Raw genomic sequence first — 22,321 nt, 5'->3', positions numbered from 1 at the left:
TATTACATTCAATAACTAACACAGTTCAGTTTGAATTTGCAAATTTTATATAAATTAAATATGATAAAGTTCAATAGCTGACAGCTAGCCATGGGCCAAATACATATCCTTTTTCTTTTATGAAGCAAATAATGAAATTTTTAAAATTAAAACAAAGTAAAAACTATGTACTAAGTAAGTTATACCATTTGGAAAGCATTAAAATCAAGTCCTTTATATATTTCTAGATGATTTGCACAATTAAAAACTCATTCCCCAAAGTCCTGAGGGGGAAAAATAACTATATGCCCAGGTCCTAAGATAACACATGGAAAAAAAAAAAAAAAAGAAAGAAAGAAAAAAAGAAAAGCAGTACAAAGGGTAGTAAAAAAAAAAATCAGTTTAAATTAGAATATGTATATGTATACTTTGTAAAGGGATGATTTAAATATTCTTATGCAGATTCTGTCCTTAACAAACCAAAAAGTAGATGTAAGAAAATAAATGAACAGGAAGAAGGCTAGCATTTGGAACCAAATACTGACTCTAATTTCCCTAAGGATTTTTTTTATGTTTCTCTGATGGATCTTATAGAACAACCAAAAAAGAAAATGCACCAATATACCTGGACAATCCATAAAATTTTCCTTATCCATCAAATGACTACTCATTCTGGAACCAAAATTGGCCATCAGCTCATGAACTATTAGAGAGGGACTCTCTCTCTCGGGGCTAGTGAGCCTTTTTTAGACTTATGAACCAATTACCTGACTTGGGATTCACATGGCCCCTTGTCAGAGAGGGACGCCTGAAAAACAATTAAAATCTTAGACTCTTATTTCCCACCCAAATATAATAATTAGAAATTGTACTAGTAAAAGATCTTTTTAAATTCTCCAAACTGAAAAGTTCCCTTACCAAACAAGAAAAGATCAAAGTCATAAAGAAAAAGTAAAGACTTTTACTGAAATCTCAAACACCAGTTTTGTTGAATCCTCTTATTTACTGCCTTAGCAAGGATTCATGGGGAATGCTCTACAAAATATCAGTCTTGTATTTGTTCATTTGTGCTTCTGTGTTTTTGTGTATCTATCTTTTTTATGTTTCAGTGTTGGGATAGAATAAACTAACTTTTCTTGTGGCCATGAAAATTAACCCTATGCATAAACATAGAACACAATTAACCTTAAATATAAAATTGATTGCATTTGTGGATTTAATACTTTTGTGGTGCTTCAATATTGTGAAGTTTGTTTTAGGAGAAGAAAAAAATTACATATAGATTGCTTTTATTATTTTAACGAGAAGTTATTTGGGTTTTTTCACTCTAATTTTAAATGTTAGAGTCCGGTGGTCCTCAAACTTCTTAAATAGGGGGCCAGTTCACTGTCCCTCACACTGTTGGAGGGCAGGACTATAGTAAAACCAAAAATTCACACTGTCTCTGCCCCTCAGCCCATTTACCATAACCCGGAGGACCGCATAAACATCCTCAGCGAGCTGTATTTCCCCCTCTGGCCATAGTTTGAGAACCCCTATGTTAGACTGATAGAAATCAACAAGATTTCAAAGACAGTTTACAATTTGAACTTTATTCTTGACCTCAAAATGAGAGGTTTGTTTAAATCAGGGAGTGACTTAATTAAAATTGATTTTAAACATTAGAAATTATCGTTCCCAACTTAATTGGGCTCTGAAACTAAAATTTATAGAATATAGCCACTTGGGCTGTTCATCCCAGAAGTTGGAATTTTTTTTTAATTTCTGAAAATTACTCCTCACTGCTTTACATAAAAAAAATTGCACAAAGATGCTAAGTATTAAGTATGTCTAATTTGAGTGATCCACATGACCCTCAAATTATTATTTAGCTTCAACAACCAGTCAATCAAAATTTAATATTTTTATTAATGCCTAGGATAACATGAGAAAGGAAATAATGAATTAGATGATACAGAGCACAATGTCTATGAGGGAAAAGGTAAGGACTAGGACTAGATGTTTCTACTCTCTGAAAGAAAGTCATATTGTTAAGAATTGTAAAAGTAGAGGAAATATTTGTGGAATGGGTATTGCACAAAGAAGGATATAAGGAATAAAATATAGCCCATGAGATAAAATGAGCCCTGAGGAATATTAGATATAGATTACTAGTGCTAGCTTTAATTATTATGATACCACTCAATATTTGATATCAGGGCAATGTGTTTTAAAACTGCAAAAATAAGTTTTTGTTCTTAAAGTATACTTTGATCAAGATTTCTCTATATTGATTTTGAATGCAATCAATTTAGAATAACAAACATTAATACTTAAAAATATATGCTATTGTTGTAGCATTGTCTAAGAAACATTATTAATTGAAAAATGAAGTTCTCTTGATTTGGATATTACAGAACATTGTCAGGATATTTTAAGGGAAGGAGGGCAATACTGAATCTACAAAGAAAACTCTAGATTCTGAAATGTGAAACATAGATCATATTTTAATCACACTTTCCTCAGAGAATGAAAATTTTATTGTTTAAAAGAGGGAAGAAAAAAAGAGGGAGATAAACCAGTTTGCAATCTTTAAGAGTTTTGTCTCTGGATTATTTAAAGAATTAAGTTCAAAAATATTCTTGCAAATTTAAAGTTTACTTACTTTTAAATTGGTCACAAGTCTTTCTCTTTTCATGAAGGCAGTTCTTTTTTTTTTTTAAATAATTTTTATTATATATTTTTATAATATTATCCCTTGTATTCATTTTTCCAAATTATCCCCCCTCCCTCTACTCCCTCCCCCCGATGACAGGCAATCCCATACATTTTACATGTGTTACAATATAACCTAGATACAATACATGTGTGTAAATACCATTTTCTTGTTGCACAATAAGCATTAGATTCCGAAGGTACATGTAACCTGGGTAGATAGACAGTAGTGCTAACAATTTACATTCACTTCCCAGTGTTTCTTCTCTGGGTGTAGCTACTTCTGTCCATCATTGATCAACTGGAAGTGAGTTGGCTCTTCTTTATGTTGAAGATTTCCACTTCCATCAGAATACATCCTCATACAGTATTGTTGTTGAAGTGTACAGTGATCTTCTGGTTCTGCTCATTTCACTCAGCATCAGTTGATGTAAGTCTCTCCAGGCCTCTCTGTATTCCTCCTGCTGGTCAATTCTTACCGAGCAATAATATTCCATAACCTCATGAAGGCAGTTCTTAAGAGCCAGATAAATTTAAGCTGCCAACTGTTCCTGAAAATTCACTGATACTTAAGAGCTGTTTGCTATTCTAATCTTTTTTTTACTGATCTTGTAAACAGGTTCAATTTCTCTTTTTTTCCCTTCCCTCTTTAAAACAACAAACTTGTCACTTTGCAGGGAAAGAGTAATTAAAAGCTGATGCACTTTTCACTTTTTGGAATCTAGATACTGAATATGTTTGTTAGGCCTAAAGGTGTTAATACATTTTAAAAGCTAGTATGTAGTGTTAACCACTCCAGCACTATTTGTTGCAACAGCACTTTTAAGCTTAGTTTTGATTTTCTAATTTTTCTTAAATCCCTAAAGACCAGTATACCATATTCTGTCAAAATTTTAATCAGTCAACTGATTTAACTAGGATAAATAGAATAAAATTGTGTAAGATCTCTGAAGCACAATATTTCTATTACTACATGAAGCAAATGACATTGAATATTATTGACCAAGAGATTAATTTTTAAAGTAATTATTTGATAAGATAGCTAGATTGCTCAGTGAATATAGCAATAGGTCTGGATTCAAGAAGGTCTGAGTTCAAATCCAGCCTCAGAAACTTAATAGCTGTGTGACCCTGGGCAACTCACTTAAGTTCTGTTTGCCACTAGAAAAGGAAATGGCATTATTTGCAGTATCTCTGCCAAGAAAATCCCATGGACAGTTTCACTGAGTCATGAAGAGTCAGACATGATTGAACACTTGATAAGTACTGAAAATGCAAAAGAAAATGCAAAATAAAATTAGCTCTAATTATAATCTAGGATATGATTGGAAAATTAGGAAAGAAAACGTTTCTTGTTAACAATTTTAGACACAGTGGACTCTGTCCTTAGAAAATCTCTTCCCAATGTTAATACTTAAGAAAATGACAAATGCCTGTGAGTGAAGAGGTTGCCCTTTTAAAATATCAAGGTTACATTAAGAACATAAAAGAAGATGTTTAGCAATTTGAGTAATTTAAATGAGGAAAAAAGACAAGGTTTATAAATGTGAAAAAAAATGCCACCAGGAATCTTTGAAAATAATCAAATTGGTAACAATCGGCTTTGGATTTAAAAGAGCTGGTATCAAATTGTCCTATGTAAATTGAGGTTTTAAATGGTATTTGTGGTTAAAATCAGAAGTTATTTTATTTGATTAAGGTTTATGTGAAGGTGTTCCCCTTTTAGAGTAATTAGAGCCTTTTACCTGGGTCAAAAATCACAATCCCCTACCAGCCCTACACCTAAAATAACAAAGTAAAAAAGTTTAACACAATTGGTTTATGATATTTAGCCCAGAATACTTTGAGCTGATTTAAAAATAGTTGTGAGTTTAAACCAATAGAGCCTTATATATATTTCCCAGTAATTTTAACATGAGATTCGTTTGTCTTATGTGACTTCATTTACAATAACGTATAACTTCCCATTAGAATAAGTGGTTAAAACTTATTATCACTCCTTGTCACCTCTGTTTCCTAACTGAAAGGGATCTGTCCTTTTACCCATTCCCTTTATTCTCCTCTCCTACCAAACAGCTGTCCCATGTATATGTTACTTTCTTGTTGTGCTGGTTGTGTTTTGAATGAGATATGTTTTGCAGCAATGCTTTTTAAAATTATAAAAATTATAAGCTTAAAAATCTCTTGTGATAGAATGAAATCACATCTGTTTCTGTCATGGATTCAACCACCTTGCTACTAATACTGAGCTTTTATTATGAAAGGTAAAAAGATATTGGATTGTAACTTGACATTACTCTGAATTTTGATGCCAGATATGATAATCTGAAATCACCAACAAAAATGTGTTCAAAGAAATATGCTTCATTCTGGAAACTGCTACAGATGGATATCTGTCTCTGGGAAAGATTAAAAGGATGATCTTATCATGGGCTAAGGTAAGATCTTCTTGACTTAGTTTCCTCAATAAGAAATACTCCCACTTAGTCAATTATAAACCTGTCTTTCATATATTGTGAATGATTAGTCACTTTTCTACATCATTCTTACCTGGAATCTTAACAGAGCTGTGAAGTATTTTTTTCCTGCTATAACTATGTCCCTCTTTTTTCCCCCTTTTATACTATTTCTCTGTTAGAGTAGGCAGCCAGTAAAACACCTGAATTCCTGTTGGCTCCATATTAAAAACACTAAGGTGCCAACAGGTCATATCAATTCCCTAACCAGATGAATAAAAAGAATTTTTGAGCTTGACACTCCCATAAAAATTGTGTATTCATGTATCAAAATTATTTTAAGCTGATATAGTAACACTATCTTCCCAAGGAGGGAATTAGATAAAGATATACTTTTTCCTTTTCTTTCAAAACTGGATAAAGTAGATTTATATTTTTAAGCTTAATTTAAAAACTGAAGGCTTTCTTTTTATGCATCCTAGATTACGTATCTACTTTGGTAAATAAAAATCTTTACTGGAAGGGCTCATTTTACAAGTTAGGCCCTCATGGATTTATTTTTCTCCCTTTAATCTGTTGATAGCAGTGTCTCATATCTGTACAAAGATTAAGTAATAGCAGGTGAGATGTAAAAACTTAAATTCTCTGAAGTTTTAGATGAATTATGAGTTCCTGATATTTGAACTAGTTATTGGAAAGCCAAATTCAGGAAGCTGGACCAAATTGTATTGAAATCTGTTTCACAAAAGATTATTTAAAATCTCCACAAGTAATCTGAACTAGAGAAGTAGATCTTCTAGGAAAAGCCTCTGCCTTCAGAGCTGTTGAGAACAGGTCTATTCTAGAATATCCAAAAGGAAATGTTTTTAGAAATCAAATGATGGCAAGAGACATCTTAGCCCTAAGATACAATGTGCTGATGAAATTAACATTAGGAATATTAGACAAAAGATTGAATGCTTACTCTTCCCTCTCTTCTTTCTCCATGTACTATTATTTCTATAGGGCGAGCTCAGCAAAAAGGACTGTTTTCAATAAATTTTGTCAATGTGTTGATTATGGTGTCAAAGACCATGGGCTAAACTGTTATAAGAGTAAACCTGACAGGTTTTTTTTTTGGGGGGGCATCTTCTCATCAAGTTAGTCTTATTAAAGCACAATATCTGGAATAAAATTTCTTGCTCCCTATTCCCATACAATAGGGTTATGGCATTAGAACAAGCAGAAACTGTAATCTCTTTTCCCATACTTTTTTTCTGTAATCATTACTTCAGCTTTACTAACTATTATGGGGTGATAGTTACATGATTTTTATTATACTTTGAATAACTTTAATTGGGTTCCCAAGATTCAAGGGAGGAACTGAGAATACTAAATTGATTTTCTTTACTTGATTTTACCTTGTAATTAATTTTTTCCTATATTTTGTGTAATTAATTGTATATACCAATCTCTTTGATTCTGAGTTAAGATTTAAATTTTTTTCTCCCTAATATGTCACTCGGATTAGAAGAAATTTATTATCTTCTATACTCTTAAGATGGTGGAATTCCAGGCTATCTATTGCTACTTCTATGTTGTTAGTTAACCTAACATAATTCCAGAAAATACATTATTTTGAACTATCCTTAAGGGATACCTAAGAGGAAACCATACCAATAAATAATTAAAGGGGGATCTGTTATTTCATATGCTCAAGAACTCAATCAATCAACATTCCTTAGCCACATGAAGGAATGGTCACTAACCCCACATTCCCCACCTTTAGCCAATCACATTATCTCTTCCTCTATGATGCTATCAATCCTGTAACCAATTAGAGTTGTTATTCTGTCTACCAAGTTCTGTCCTTTGTTCTAGGCCTATAAAAATGATCTGCCTCCCTTCCCCTAGAATTCTGGCCTTAAGATACTACTGATCTCTTTTGTTAGTAGATTCTTGCTCTAATAATATGCATATATATATATATGATAATGTTCATAACTCTATATCTTCACCAATGTTTGTTAATAAATGTGACATTGGAAAATTAAATTGAAAATAACTATTTTTAGCTTGAATCCACCAAATTAGACTTCCACTCAATAAACTGGGAAAAATTTTTTTATATTTAAAGGTTCTGATAAAGGCCTCATTTCCAAAATATATAGAGAACTGACTCAAATTTTTTCTTCCATGGACCCCCTGATCTAGCCATAGAGCTTAAGTTAAGAACCCTGATTTAAGGAAAACTCACCCAAAAGCTCAAAAGCTAGAATTCTGTCCCTTGGTTTCAAATAGGCGAACTCCCCCACACTACCACCATTTTCCATGTCTAGCTCTCCATATGTGTTTTCTTCCTTTATTGATTGGAATGTAAGCTCTTTTAGGGCTTTGCAAGGATTGTCCTGCTTGTTTGTATCTTTGAGCTCTGAGGACAATGGCAGGCATATAGGAAGAACTTAAATTAATGCTTTGCCATTCACTCATCAAGCCACAGACTTGAATAGTTTGGCCTAATTATCTGTGTAGCAAAAAAAAGTGGGTGAATACTGTCTAGATAAGATGCCCCTAGATAGACAATCTATAAAATCTATCCAGTAGCATATGTTTCTTAGACAGATATAGTAAATGAAAAATGAAGTGGACCCAGAATTAAAAGAGAGGCTTGTTAGCCTATCTTTTTAATACCAATATTTTACTAGTATTGTTATATGGCTGTGTGTCATGGAAGAATACAGTCCCCCAAAAATAAAAAAATGAGTACTGTAGCGAGAACCTGAGTTCTCACCTAGTAATCCTAACAGAGTATCAATCAGAGGGCAATGTGGAGAATGGACATGAACAAGCTCTTATGGATCTAGCCCTAAATCTGAACGCCATGAATTACAAACGAGAACCAAAATAAACAATGTCAAAATTACAAAGAGAAAAGATGATAAATACAAAGAACATTCAATGAAGAGATAAACCCACATTTTCTATTTTCTAAGGTTGGTATTAAGTAAAGAAAGCTCTCAACATTCTGAATGGATATCCTATGGAAAATTCAAAGAAGCACCTTTATAAGGGTTGCACAGGATGCCTGGATGGACAATGACTTGTGTTAAGTAGAGGCAATGTCTACAATGATGAGACAAAAATGCACTTGATTATTCAAACATATAACTAATTTTATAGTTTCCTTAATATATAACTAAAGACATCTTAGAGTACTAAAAAATCAGAACATAGAAAGCCTACCCAAGAACTGGTCAATAAATCAGTCAGTGAACAAGCATTTATTAAGCAGTTACCATGTGTCATTGTGCTAGGTGATAGGGATACAGAATTAAACACAAAATAATCCCTGCCTTTAATGAGTTTATTCCATCAGAGAATAAAACATGAGATGACACAATGGATAAAATATTGGGCTTGGAGGCAGAAAGACCTGATTATGAATCCTGTCTCACAAAATTATTCACTATATACTTAACCTGCAGTTTCCTCATCTGTGAAATAAACTGGACATAAGCCCTCAGGTCTTTTCAACTCTAACACCATAAAAAAACAAAAGCAAAAACAAAAAACAAAATTTCCTTGCCAAATGGACATTATGTAGAAATGGCAAAAAGTGACACTTAAAGTCATAATTATAAAAATCACATAGTGAATAACAGACAACATATGATTATTTGCTAAATAGCAAAAACCAAAAGTTTTTATATCAAAAAATGTCTTTTAAAAATCAATTAAAAAACATAATTTAAAAACCCAATATTTATCCTACTACCAGGATAGCATGCAAAAGTTGTGCAGTAATAGCACTTTTAAAATGTTAAGATTCTAAGGAGAGTGTCTCTCTGAAATTCAAAAGTTTGGGGGCCTATATGTGGTAATGGACTTGCTTAGTGAACTCCCTTTGTTATAGAATCACTTTTCCATGAAACAGAAAAAGATTATAATACTTCATTGGACTACCTGTCATAAAGAAAAGGGGGTGAGGGGAAGGAGAGGAAAATTTGGAACAGAAGATTTTGCAAGGCTCAGTGTTGAAAAATCACCCATGCATATGTTTTGTAAATAAGAAGCTTTAATCAATTTTTTTAATTTAAAATAAGGGGGGCAGCTAGGTGGTGCAGTGGATAGAGCACCAGCCCTGAATTCAGGAGGACCTGAGTTCAAACTCAGACACTTAACACTTCCTAGCTGTGTGACCCTGGGCAAGTCACTTAACCCCAGCCTCAGGGAAAAAACAAAAATTTCAAATAAGATTACAATACTCAATACTAATCTGAACAATGAGAAAGATGTGTTAGAATATTAGAAGTCCAAGACTACTTCCAATTTGTAATCCATAATTTGATTAGGATGCTTATGAATGGAAAAGGAGTTATCTTTACCATGCTTCAATTAAATATGAATGAATAAATCAAAATATATTTAAGTTTTAATGTATATCAGCTACTGTAAAAAGATATGGTTCTTATCCTAAAGGAGGGCATGTTCTAATAGGAAGATACAACACATGAACAGTAGCCAAAAAGCTGTCCAGAGAAGGGCATTTTGGTCTAAGAAGTCACAGAGAAGAAATGGAAACAGAGAAGAAACTACTTGACATATCCTTTCCAAGAACAATGGTGACAGGGATTTTATTATGATTCCAAAACTGAGAAATGGAAGAGGTAGGAATACCAGTACGAAAAGTAGGAAAACAGATAAAAAAAAATATGGATTTGGTTCTCCCACTCTCTACCATGTGGGGAGGTCTCATAACTCAGGAAAGCCCATCCTCAAAGTAGAAATTCCATGTTCCCTTTCCCCTTAGGCTTTGGTCTCTAGAAATTCAATAGTAGAGAAATGTAGTACAGATAACAAACAATATCAAAGTCAACTCGAAGCACTCATCTATTATTAATATCTTATGATATTATTTTCCTTCCTTCCCCCATAAATAATGAACTTTCCAAGTGAAAAGCACTATACAATTAAACACCATTATCCATTTTAATTTGGAGAAAATTATTTTGTTGGTTAAATTGTAACATCTGTTTTCATATTTTAGTCTACCTGCTAACAATAAAAAGCTATTTCTTAAACTTATTGTGAAATATTTTCCCACCTATGACATTCCATTCTACAAAAACTAAAAGTTTAAAACATATAAGCAAATAAATGTTCTTATTTAGAAATTTATAAATGCAAATTACAAATAATACATAAAATTAATTACTTACCTGATGAACTCACTACACATTTTCAATTTAAGCATTACCATCTCTCTAATCCACATCACTTTTTTCAAACTGTATCAAATAGATCAAAATCAATCACAATCATAAAACAGCAAAGCTTTCAGGGTCAAGGATGTTCTCTTTGAATTATGTGGCAGATATTCTAAAACTGAAAATAACTTCACTTTAGACTCCATTTACTAGGATATATAGAGACACTCATGCTTATAACTTAAGAGAACCTGTGAGATTTGTTAGAAGTTTGCAAGGGGGCATGCTCAAGCTAATCTAACAAGGAGGCTCCCTGCATGACAAACAACTAAGATAGTCAATCTTTGAGACTCATTTTCTTCCTGCCTGCAGGATGGGTGAAGGTCACAGTTCACTCACAGAGTAGACACACACTGGACCTGGGAGTTTCAGGCAGTAATGACTTTGGTGCCAGGATTCCCTGCTGAATATGGAGAATGCCAGGAGAGAAGTGAAATTGGAACCTGCCTAGTTTCCAGGCAGTGAAGGCTGTTTAAAGCAGTGTTACATGTACAAAGAACTGAAAGGAATAATTTGAAAAATGCTGATGGAGGAATATCAGGAGTGATCTTTTACATCAGAAAGTCCAAATATCCTGAAAGGATTTGTTGAAACAGACCTTGTTCATCAGCTCCATGAAAACTATGTTATAGTAAAAAGATTCTGGATTCAGAATTTCTGCATTTGAATCCTAGTTTTGTTATTCAATGCCTGGACAGCTTTGTGCAAGCAATTTCATTTCACATTTGTAAGATAAGAAAGCTAGACTGACCCATGGGGATCACTTTCCCTAAAAATCTATCATCCTGCAACCCTGAGCTTTAGAACACAATTCAAAAGGATGATGGCACCCTGCTTCAACAACAGGAATAGGGATTTGTATATAGCTCTTCTTATGCCAGAAGGCTGGGAGAATATTAGAGTAGAATATTGGATATCTTGCTCAACACTGTCTCTGTATCAGTTATTTTTATTTAATTGGTTCATTAAAAAAGTATTTAATTTCTTACTATATTTGAAGAACTATGCTCAATGCTTTTTTCAGTCATGTCTGACTCTTCATGACCCATTTATGATATTCTTGGCTAAGATACTGGAGTGGTTTGCCATTTCCTTCTCCAGCTCATTTAATGGATGAGGAAACTGAGAAAGAGTTAGGTGATTTACCCAGGATCACACCTGTAGTATGAGCCCCGATTTGAACTCATGAAGAGAAAGAAGCCCAGTGCCCCATGGCGCCAGTTCCTTTTCCCAAGAAGTCACTCTCTAAAGGGGGAGGTGAGGAGACAAGAAGTTTCACTGGGAAATTAGATGGAAATGCCCACAGGGTAGCCTTTAGAACTCAAAGGCAAAGCAGACAGTAGAGCTTCACATTTAGTGCCATTGACATGAGCCATCAGATAGTGTCAAGGACTTGTTTCCTGGTTCTTCAGTTACTATAGCAGGGGTTGTAACACCTCCAGAAAAACTGCTCTTCAACGGCAGGGAAAAGGCTGGGTGAAAGGCTGGTATTTTGGGGGGTCCCAGTACTCTCATGGACTGGCTTGGTGGCATTTGGGGGTTTGCAGGTGCCAGGACGGCAAGCCCCTTTTCCATAGAAGTTCTTCCTTCTATGCTATACTAGCTATGGAGACAGGATAGGAGTATGTCTTTGTTAAAAGGAGAGCTTCATCAAAATGAGGCAGGGTTTTTCCTCCCCTGGGAATCTCTAAGGTTTACAATCTAGATTCATCCCCTTCTCTTCAATCTCTCACCTTCTCCATCCAATTAGTTGTCCAATCTTGTCACTTCCACCTTAACATTTTAAGTGCTACCCCATCTCTCCTGACACTGCTACCCTGGTGCATATTTTATCTTTAATACAATAATTCAGACTTTTTCCTCTTATATGGAGGGCCAAAAATTTTTACAAACTTTCCATATTGCAAGAGCACCACATTCTTAATCTCTTCAATATGGAAGGTATAGCTATGTTTTTTTTTTTCTTTTGTGAAATAGTACTTTAAATATTTGAATATAGTTATCATATCCTTCTCCCCACCCCAAGTTTTATTCCCAGTCGCCTCCGTCCATTTTCATTTGCCATGACCTCAAGACCATCTTGGTTGTTTTTCTCTGTACTCTTTCCAAATAACTGATAATTTTGCCATAATGCAATACCCAGAACTAAATATAATCCTTCCTGTCTAACTGACCAGCACAGAGTCCAATTGAACTATTACTCCCTGATACTGAAAATTATATCTCTCTTAATGAAGCTTAAGCCTTCTTTAATTTTTATTTTTTTTGGTTGCCATTCTCATCACTTCAAGTCTTCAATACTACAGCAGCCTGCTGGTTGGCCTCTCTGCCTCAAGATTCTTCCCATTCCTATCCATCCTTCACTCACGTGTCAAAGTGATTTTTCTAAAACACAGCTCTGACCAGATCACCCCACCCCCATTAAACAACTCCAGTGGTTACCTATTACCTCTAAGATCAAATATAAACTTTCATAATTTGGCTCCTTCCAACCCTTTATTCCTCCCTCCACCTAATTTGCAAGTCACTGACAGACACTAGGCTCCTTGTTGTTCCTTCTATGAGACATCCCCTCTCCTCCTCAAGGCATTTTCATTGGCTGCCTTTTATGGCCGATACTCTCTGTCCTGTCTGATTCTTGACTCCCTTAAAGTCTCACCTTTTATAAAAAGCCCTTCTCAATCTGTCTTCATCATTCTGATTTTAGCCAACATGTCTTTTCTGAACAGAGTTGCTTTGGTGTTTTCTCTGCCATTAGTCTATTGAGTCTTTGAGAGAAGGATTGATCTTTTTTCTTTCTTTATTCTGCCTTTCTTTGAATCTCTACGTCTTATCACACACAATACCTGATATAGTTGTAGTTGCTTAATATAAATGTTTGTTGACTGTTGATAAAATGCATCAATAAAGTTAATTATTAATCATGTTAAGTTTTAAATAAAAAAATCTGGAAAGAGGGGCAGGTTTGGGAGAAAAATAAGTTATTTTGGACAAGATGAGTTTGAGATCTAGCTGTCCCAGAAAGTGATTGGACATGAGAAACAAGTTTATGGAAGAGGCTAAGGCTAGATATTATAAATTCAGAAGTCATTTATATAGAGATAACTAAGAAGAAAGAAGAAAAGTAGCTTCAAGGAAGAACGCAGATGAGCACCTACCTCTGGGGAAAAGACTGTGATCAGCTAAGAATAGATGATGAGAGCAGAAACCAATTATAAAGAACCCTAAGAAGGGTCAAACTATCAACAAATATTTATTTAGTTAAACACCAATGGATTTAGGCACTAAGGTAGACATTAGGAATACAAAGACAAAATAAGCTTTGTTCTTAATAAGCTTATGTTCTATGAATAATAAAATGTACACACACTTAAATAGATACATAACATTGGAAAGTACATATTTAAAAGCCACTGGATTTTTAACTATTGTTATGCTCTAAAATTTTTAACCCTTTCAATGTCCAAACTCCCCCCCTTCCACTGTTGCCCTGGCTAAGCACTTCCCAAGACCCACTGTATGTCGGCGGTCCCAATCATCTTTTGCTTTTACCCCCTGATCATTAGTTCTTTCTCTCCTCATACCATCTCTTGAATGCATTCCCTTTCCTGCACTCACACAGCCACCCCCCTTGTTCACCATCTCATCTCCTGATCTATGCTTTTAAACCACTTTCTCTGAGTCCTTTTTATTCACTCCAGTCTATCCAGCCCACAACTATCACGATGAGGGGTCTAAAGCACAGTCTTGACCACGAGGACATCTCACCCCACACACCCATTCAAACTCCAATTACTCTACTACCTTGCCTCCAAGATCAAATAGAAATGCCTCTTCCTATCTCTCCTGTCTTCTTCCACTTCATTCTCTCTCTCCATGCACTCCAAAATCAGCTCCAATCATCTACTTGTTCCTTAGAATGACACTTCATCTCCTGTATATACAGGCTGGCTCCTGTTGGTAACATTCACCTACATCATCTTAGACTCTTAGTTTCCCTAGCTTCTTCTGTTATTCATCTTTTCCCCTGATTCCTCCCATCTATCCAGGAAGACTAATGACATTATAAAGTGATGTCTTGACTGTGGTTATATTAGATTTAAGTGTCATCAGTCTCATTCTCTCCTGCAGAGTCATCTAAGTCCAGTGGCAAGATAAAAGTCAGGGCAATTGGCAGTGGCCCAGGATGAAGTGGATTGACCTTGATGTCTTCAATGCCTGAGCAAGCTCTCAGCACTCCACATCTGCTTCAGTTGCCTTCATAGCCCCAGGAATAAATTGTCATCCATTCATTCTGCCTGGGGAAGTCACCCAGTCTGCTAGCTACAAACCCTCAAACTTACTAATGAGTTTAAGGCTGGTTACCCTTATCCTGGCTTACAGTTAGTCTGCCAAGATGGCTTACTGGGGTATGGTCACTAAGCATGCTACAGCTTCTTAGAGCCACAGGTGAGAGCTGTGTGATAGAGGAACACCAAAAGTGGATGAAAAGTACAGAAAAGGGCATGACAGTTTCACACCAGACCTGCCAGATCTTTCTGAATACCCCCATAAGAATTAAGCTCAAATCCTACCTGCTGGAAAAATCCTTTTATTCTATACTTCCCACTTATCTCCACCCAGTACTTCCAACGAAATGACCTCCCTTCTCTTCTCATTATCTCCTCCATTAGAATGAGCTTGAGAGCAGGGTCAGTGGGGTTTTTTTAATTTCTTAATTTCATAATTATAAATTTTTATTGACAGAACATATGCATGGGTAATTTTTTTTACAACATTATCCCTTGTACTCACTTCTGTTCTGATTTTTCCCTTCCTTTCCTCCACCCCTTCTCCTAGATGGCAGGCAGTCTTATACATGTTAAATAAATTATAGTATATCCTAGATACAATATATTTGTGCAGAACCGAATTTCTTGTTACATAATAAGAATTGGATTCAGAAGGCAAAAATAACCTGGGAAGAAAAACAAAAATACAAACAGTTTATACTTATTTCCCAGTGTTCTTTTTCTGGGTGTAGCTGATTCTGTCCACCATTGATCAATTGGAACTGAATTAGATCTTCTCTTTGTCGAAGATCTCCACTTCCATCAGAATACATCCTCATACAGTATTGTTGCTGAAGTGTATAATGATCTCCTGGTTCTGCTCATTTCACTCAGCATCACTTCATACAAGTCTTTCCAAGCCTCTCTGTATTCATCCTGCTAGTCATTTCTTACAGAACAATAATATTCCATAACATTCATATACCACAATTTACCCAACCATTCTCCAATTGATGGGCATCCATTCATTTTCCAGTTTCTAGCCACTACAAAAAGGGCTGCCACAAACATTTTGGCACATACAGGTCCCTTTCTCTTCTTTAGCATCTCTTTGGGATATAAACCCAGTAGTAGCACTGCTGGATCAAAGGATACACACAGTTTGATAACTTTTTGGGCATAATTGCAGATTGCTCTCCAGAATGGTTGGATTCCTTCACAACTCCACCAACAATGCATCAGTGTCCCAGTTTTTCCCCATCTCCTGCAATATTCACCATTATTTTTTCCTGTTATCTTAGCCAATCTGACAGGTGTGTAGTGGTATCTCAGAGTTGTCTTAATATGCATTTCTCTGATCAGTAGTGATTTGGAATACTCTTTCATATGAGTGGAAACAGTTTCAATTTCATCATCTGAAAATTGTCTATTCATATCCTTTAAGGGTCAATGTTTTTGACTTAGCACTGTGGCTAGAATAAAGTTAAGGGCTTAGATATTTGTTGCTTGACTGACCACCTTCTCACCAGTTGCCCTGGCTACCACTCTATTGAACTGTTGTACTCCCTATTATGAAGAAAATTCATTAGGAGCACAAATTGTCACCACTTTTATATTTGCGGTCCCCAGTGTTTAGCACATAATAAGTGCTTAATAAATAATTCTGAATTCTTTTCTTCAGCAATTAAGAAGTCATTGATGACTTCTTAGAAGTTTTAACAGAAACCAGAATGCAGAATGTAAAAAAAAAGTGAGTTTCTGGATGAGAAGGCACACAATGATTGGGATTTGAATCAGTGAAGTAAATACCCAAGTGCTAGATTTCTGAAAACTTTTAGTAACATATCTTCACAACATTTTTCTGTGAACAGATAACTCTAATGCCTATGACATTTTCAACAGTTGAGGAAAAATGATTTTTTCTTTAAGATTTATAAGACCTTTTTAATAAATTACCTTATTTCATTAAAAAAAAAAAACCATCTTCACAACTACATTATAAACCCTTCCAGACAAAGTCTTTTCTCCCTCCTTCCTTTTTTTTTTTTTTTTTTTTTTTTTTTTTTTTTTTTTTTGCCCAGCACCACAGGAGCCAGAAAAGGCAAGTCAATCATAGAAGCTCTAGCATACCCTAAAAGGTCTATTAGGAAGTCAAAAGCTTCTGCCACTACCTAATAGTAGTTCAACTCAGATTAATAACAGGAGGTTAGCTGATAACTTGATAAGATTTTATTTTAAAATATATATAAAGTACATGAGATAGTCTGCTACTTTTTAGGGACTGCTTAATTAATGCGTCCAATAAAAATTTAAAAGATATGAAAGCATCAGTGAGGTTGTACAACAGTTAGAATAATGTGGGCAATTTTATTGTGTAGATGGTTTACTGAAAGGCATTAACTTCATCAAAAAAAATCTAATATCAACATAATTACTCCCCATATATATTAAACATTACCCAATAAGAGAAATAGAAATTATTCTTTGATTATATTTCTATCAAACTGCATAGACTCCTTGAAACCCTACATGAAATTCTATATGAAACATAAATAATGCTGCCATATGTTCTCCTTATCTTCTTTTCCCACTTACATTACTAAACTCAGCCATTATTTATCAAAATAGATATATATAGCCTAAGAAGAAACCTAATAGGAAATTAAAAAAAAAACGTAGATCACAATCAAAAGTTTTGAAGATTCTGTGTATCTCGAAAGAGAATTTAATTTTTTAAAGCCAATGTTATGATTGTACATGTATAATTTACATCAAATTGCTTGTTTCACAAGGGAAGAGAAAAGGAGAGAATTTGGAACTTAAAAAAATTTTAAGTTAAAAAAATGTACATGTAATTGAGGAAAATAAAATGAAAAATTAAATGTTAAAAAATAAAATGCCAATACCTTTTTGAAAAGTATTACAATACAAAAGATATCAAAAGATAACACTTTTTTGTTAAGGTACAACAGGTCAAGATTGTTAGAATGACTAAATTAGTTATTTCTTCTATCCTCTCCTTTAACCTTCAACATAGAGAAACAATGAAAAATATTTAAATTTATTTTAAACTATTCATAATTGAATCTTTTTTAAAGGGTAGTAATTTCATACAAAAATTTTCTTGAAATATCAGTATTAAAATACTACATTTTTATAATGTTTCAAAATCTCTCCATTTTCTACATTTGGTTAATAGAATTCAAATATCTTTTTTTTTCAAGAAATTATCTTTTTTTAAATTGTTTTATTAATTTTATAATAATAATTTTGACAGTACATATGCATGGGTAATTTTTTTTTACAACATTATCCCTTGTACTCACTTCTGTTTTGAATTTTCCCCTCCTTCCCTCTATCCCCTCCCCTAGATGACAGGCAGTCCCATACATGTTAAATGTGTTATAGTATATCCTAGATACAATATATGTGCACAGAACCGAATTTCTTGTTGCACAGGAAGAATTGGATTCAGAAGGTAAAAATAACCTGGGAAGAAAAACAAAAATGCAACCAGTTTACATTCATTTCTCTGGGTGTAGCTGATTCTGGCCATCATTGATCAACTGGAACTGAATTAGCTCTTCTCTATGCTGAAGATATCCACTTCCATCAGAATACATCCTCATACAGTATCATTGTTGAAGTGTATAATGATCTCCTGGTTCTGCTCATTTCACTCAGCATCAGTTCATTTAAGTTTTTCCAAGCCTCTCTGTATTTATCCTGCTGGTCATTTCTTACAGAACAATAATATTCCATAACATTCATATACCATAATTTACCCAACCATTCTCTAATTGATGGGCATCCATAGAATTCAAATATCTGAATTCGCAAATATCACTGTAGAATATTTTTAAGCATCACAAGTCCATTTAGTTTGATCCAAGTGGAAAGATGATTTGAAAATATTTTCTACTATATTCTAACTAAAAAGGATTTAAATCTTTAAAATCTTAGTATAAATTTTATAGTGAATTCCTGATATGACCTTTATCGCTACTCAAATCAGCAGTAAAAGATGCTCAAATCCTGCAAGAATTTCCCCATACGGTTCCACCTACATTTAGCAAGCTAATTATTCTAAACTGTAAAGCTCTCCAGCACAGAGATTGTGCCTATTTGTGCCAAATATTGTATTAGACTAGACATTACACATAAACATATTTAATTAATAATCCAAGATTTTATTTGAACACAAAAAGCTATTTGAATGACTGAATCATTCTAATCCAGCCAAATCAAAAACCAATTTAGTAAACACTAAGTATCTGCTAGGTCCTGGAGCAAATAAAGGTTAAAATAAGACAGATCTTGTTCTCAAGGAGCCAAATAATTAGAAATTCAGGCATTTAACTCCCAAAGACAATCCATTAACAACCATCACAAGTTACCACCATGACTATCCAGATCACAAGTCACATGGGACACAATTCAATTTCAACAATTCATTAACAGCTGGCATTCTAGAGCTGTCTATAAGGTAGTCTTCAGTTTCATATGTAGTTTATAAATTGTAACAATTCACATTTACATAGCACCTCCAAATTGTCCTGGAAAAACACTATAGCAAGTTTATTCTCTCTTCACAGATGAGGAAACTACAGGGCAGAGGTCAGATGATGTCACTGCCAAACATCCTGAATTCAACATGGTGGAATACTGTGGGAATTGACTTAGCTTTAGCTAGCTTTACAAGCTGACTCTGCCCAGTTTGATTGTTGTCAAGTCATTTTCTCTGTCTGTCTCAATTTCTTCAGCTATACAATAAGATAGTTATACTAGAAAATCTCTAATTGTCAATTATAATTCCGAATTCATGTCCTTAGGCTACTGTGCCAAAGTGTCATTCAACTCTACTCACTTTCACCCCTCATGTACAATCGGTTAACAAGCCCTCATTTTACCTTCTCCCCTTTTTCTCCCTGCACACTGCTATTATCATAGTACAGGTCATCACCACCTCACACCTAAAACTATTGCAATAGCCTAATGGTTTATCTATCTGGCACAAGCTCTCTCCTTTCCAGTTCATCCCTTACTCATCTGTCAAAGAGATCTTCCTAAAGCAAAGGTCTGACCCAACTCAATAAACTCCAGTGGATCCCTAGCACCTCCAGGACCAAACGTAAAAAAAAAAAAAAAACAACTATATCACCCATAGAGACCTACTTTGAAAACCAGTGACACTGCATATGCCGTTTTCCAACTCAAAGCATTTTCACTGACTGTCTCACACCTTTGAAATGCTTTCTGTACTCATCTGCCTCCTCCTGGCTTCTCTGATTTTCTACAAGTACCAGCTAAAATTCTGTCGGAAGCCTTTCTTGATCCCTATTAATTCTAGTGACTTCCTTCTGTTGATTATTTCCAACTTATCCTGTGTGTAGCTTGTTTGTACATGGTTTTCTGTAGGTTGTTTCCCCCATAAAACAGCTCTTTGAGAGCAGGGGCTGTCTTTTGCCTTTCTTTGTATTCCCAGTGCTTAACATGGGTGGCATATAGTGGACATTTAATAAATGTTTACTGACTCACTGACTATACCACTCTGACTCTATACAATACAGTACAATCTTCAAAGAAAAGGGGTTATCTCAATAAGATTAAATTTAATTACAATCTTTTCCCTGACTCCCTGACAAGGGGGGTGTCTGTGTGAGTGCAGGAAAGGGAATACATTCAAGAGATGGTATGAAGGGAGAAAGAACTAATGATCAGGGAGTAAAAGTAAAACTTACTCCTACCAATGTTCATAGATACCACGAATGGATGAAAAGCACTGGGTTGGCTTTTTGTGGTATTGGCTAACAATAAAATAATTGTATATATTGCTCTTTTCTAGCAACCCAAAGGTGGCACTAAGATAAAAAGGAATACTGAAGACAGCCAAACAGTGATTAAATTCATAGTTCTAAGGCACACCTAAAAGGATGTGGGCTGTATTTATAGTTCTCATTTACAAAGTATTCTTCAGAGTACTTTAAAATATACTAAAACCAAAACATTATTATTTTGTAATTGACATAGTTAATGACACTAATCAACAAACACAATAAAAATGTCCATATTTTATTTTACTTGTTGTGGAATGATTTTTTTCAGTAGCATTATAGACTATCTTACATACATAAAACAAGTAACATGAGCACTCACTTGGAAATCAGCTATGTTTCTGTGAAAAAAAAAAACTAGCAAAATAGCCTCCTCTAAAAATATTTTATCAAGTTTATTGTTTTTAGACATAAATAGGTTACAGTAGACTCATAAGATACAACCTTGCTATTTATAAGTAATAAAAAGCCATAGGAATGTGAGTTATTAAATGTTTACACATAAGAGATTGTGTAAGTTTACTGCTATAAAAAAATTCACCTTTTGACAAATTTGTTTTAATTGGTAAGAAAGTTATACCACAAGAAATAACACTAAATTTACAAGTACTACTACACTAAATTCAACTAATATTAGAAACACTAATACCAAATACATCTGAATTTGTATTTTTTTCAAAGTGGAGTACATAAGATATACCACATGAAAGAAAAAAAATTAAATAAACTTTTGATTAACATTAAGAACAATTAAAAACTAATATATTCTGAGAGGGGAAAAAAAACTTTGCCACCAAGTTATTTGGTTGCCTTCAAAAAATAAAAATACAAACATTAATCAATTTTAATGTGAAAATTAATGGCTTAAAAGAGATATAAATCTCGATACTACAAAACGGTCAAAACTTATCAAATTTTACAGAGGAACTTGCAGCAGTTCAGCTACAGAGTACAAGTTCAATAGGAGCTTCGGAGATAGAAAAACTCTAACTTTGTGTGTACTTTCTCTTGGCATATTGGTAATATAAAAAGGGGGAAGGGTCCTAATTGGTTTTCTGACTCAAGCGTGGAAATGATTAAGCATCTCTGTCATTAAAAGGCTTTCTTTTTTCTTCTTCAGATAGAACTGATTGGGTATTGCACAGTTACTACTCCCGGCTGACTGGATGTACACATGCACATTTATATACGGTTAAATACGCATATGTTTAAGAGGTCCCACAGCAGACAGGATTAAAACAAATCTTTAGCCTAAGATCAGTGGCTGTGGGGAAATGGTATTTTATTGGGGGGGGGGGGGACGCGGGGGCAGATCTCCGGGACACATCTCCGGGACGCCGGAGGCTTTGAAGAACACAGGAGTGGGTAAAGCCCAGCCTACGAAGCGGGAGTCGGGAGAGCCGGAGCCAGGGTCTGCCGGGGAGTCGCCGCCGCCACGCCTGACCCCGCTCGGCGCCGCAGAGCAGCTTGATGCACCCACAACAGCTCCCCCAGGACACCCTTCACAGAGACTCCGGGCTGCGCTAGGAGGGGTTCTAGCTCCCTCGGGCCCGCAGTTACCCCGCCTCCTCTAATCCAAGAAGCCCCCTCTCCCCGGACGCTGGGAGAGCCGGAGGAGAGTGATTCGGATTCTTGCGTCCGCCGGGATGAGGATGACACCTAAACTAGCCTTCAAAGCCAGTTAGTGATCCGGAAGTCACGGGGTGGGGAGACCGCCGACACGGTTCGAAGCCCGATCCCGCTACTTGCGGGCTGAGGGATCTCGGCAAAACCAGGACAACGCCTGCTTACGGCCCTTACGGGGTGAAAGAGAGCCCTCGGGCAGTCTTCTAAGCGCGAAA

The 22,321-nt window shown here is 35.0% G+C and overlaps 1 protein-coding gene across 6 annotated transcripts in view; it reads right to left on the bottom strand.

Annotated features, from left to right (window-relative positions):
• Positions 1 to 22,321, bottom strand: part of ZFYVE28 (zinc finger FYVE-type containing 28) — a 186,373-nt gene that overhangs the window by 162,728 nt on the left and 1,324 nt on the right. The gene's annotated exons all lie outside the window — the stretch shown is intronic.

The sequence above is a fragment of the Sminthopsis crassicaudata genome, chromosome 6, assembly GCF_048593235.1.
Source record: "Sminthopsis crassicaudata isolate SCR6 chromosome 6, ASM4859323v1, whole genome shotgun sequence".
Lineage (NCBI taxonomy): Eukaryota > Metazoa > Chordata > Mammalia > Dasyuromorphia > Dasyuridae > Sminthopsis > Sminthopsis crassicaudata.
Note: the sequence above shows the minus strand (reverse complement) of the source record. Positions and strands in the feature narration are given on the sequence as shown.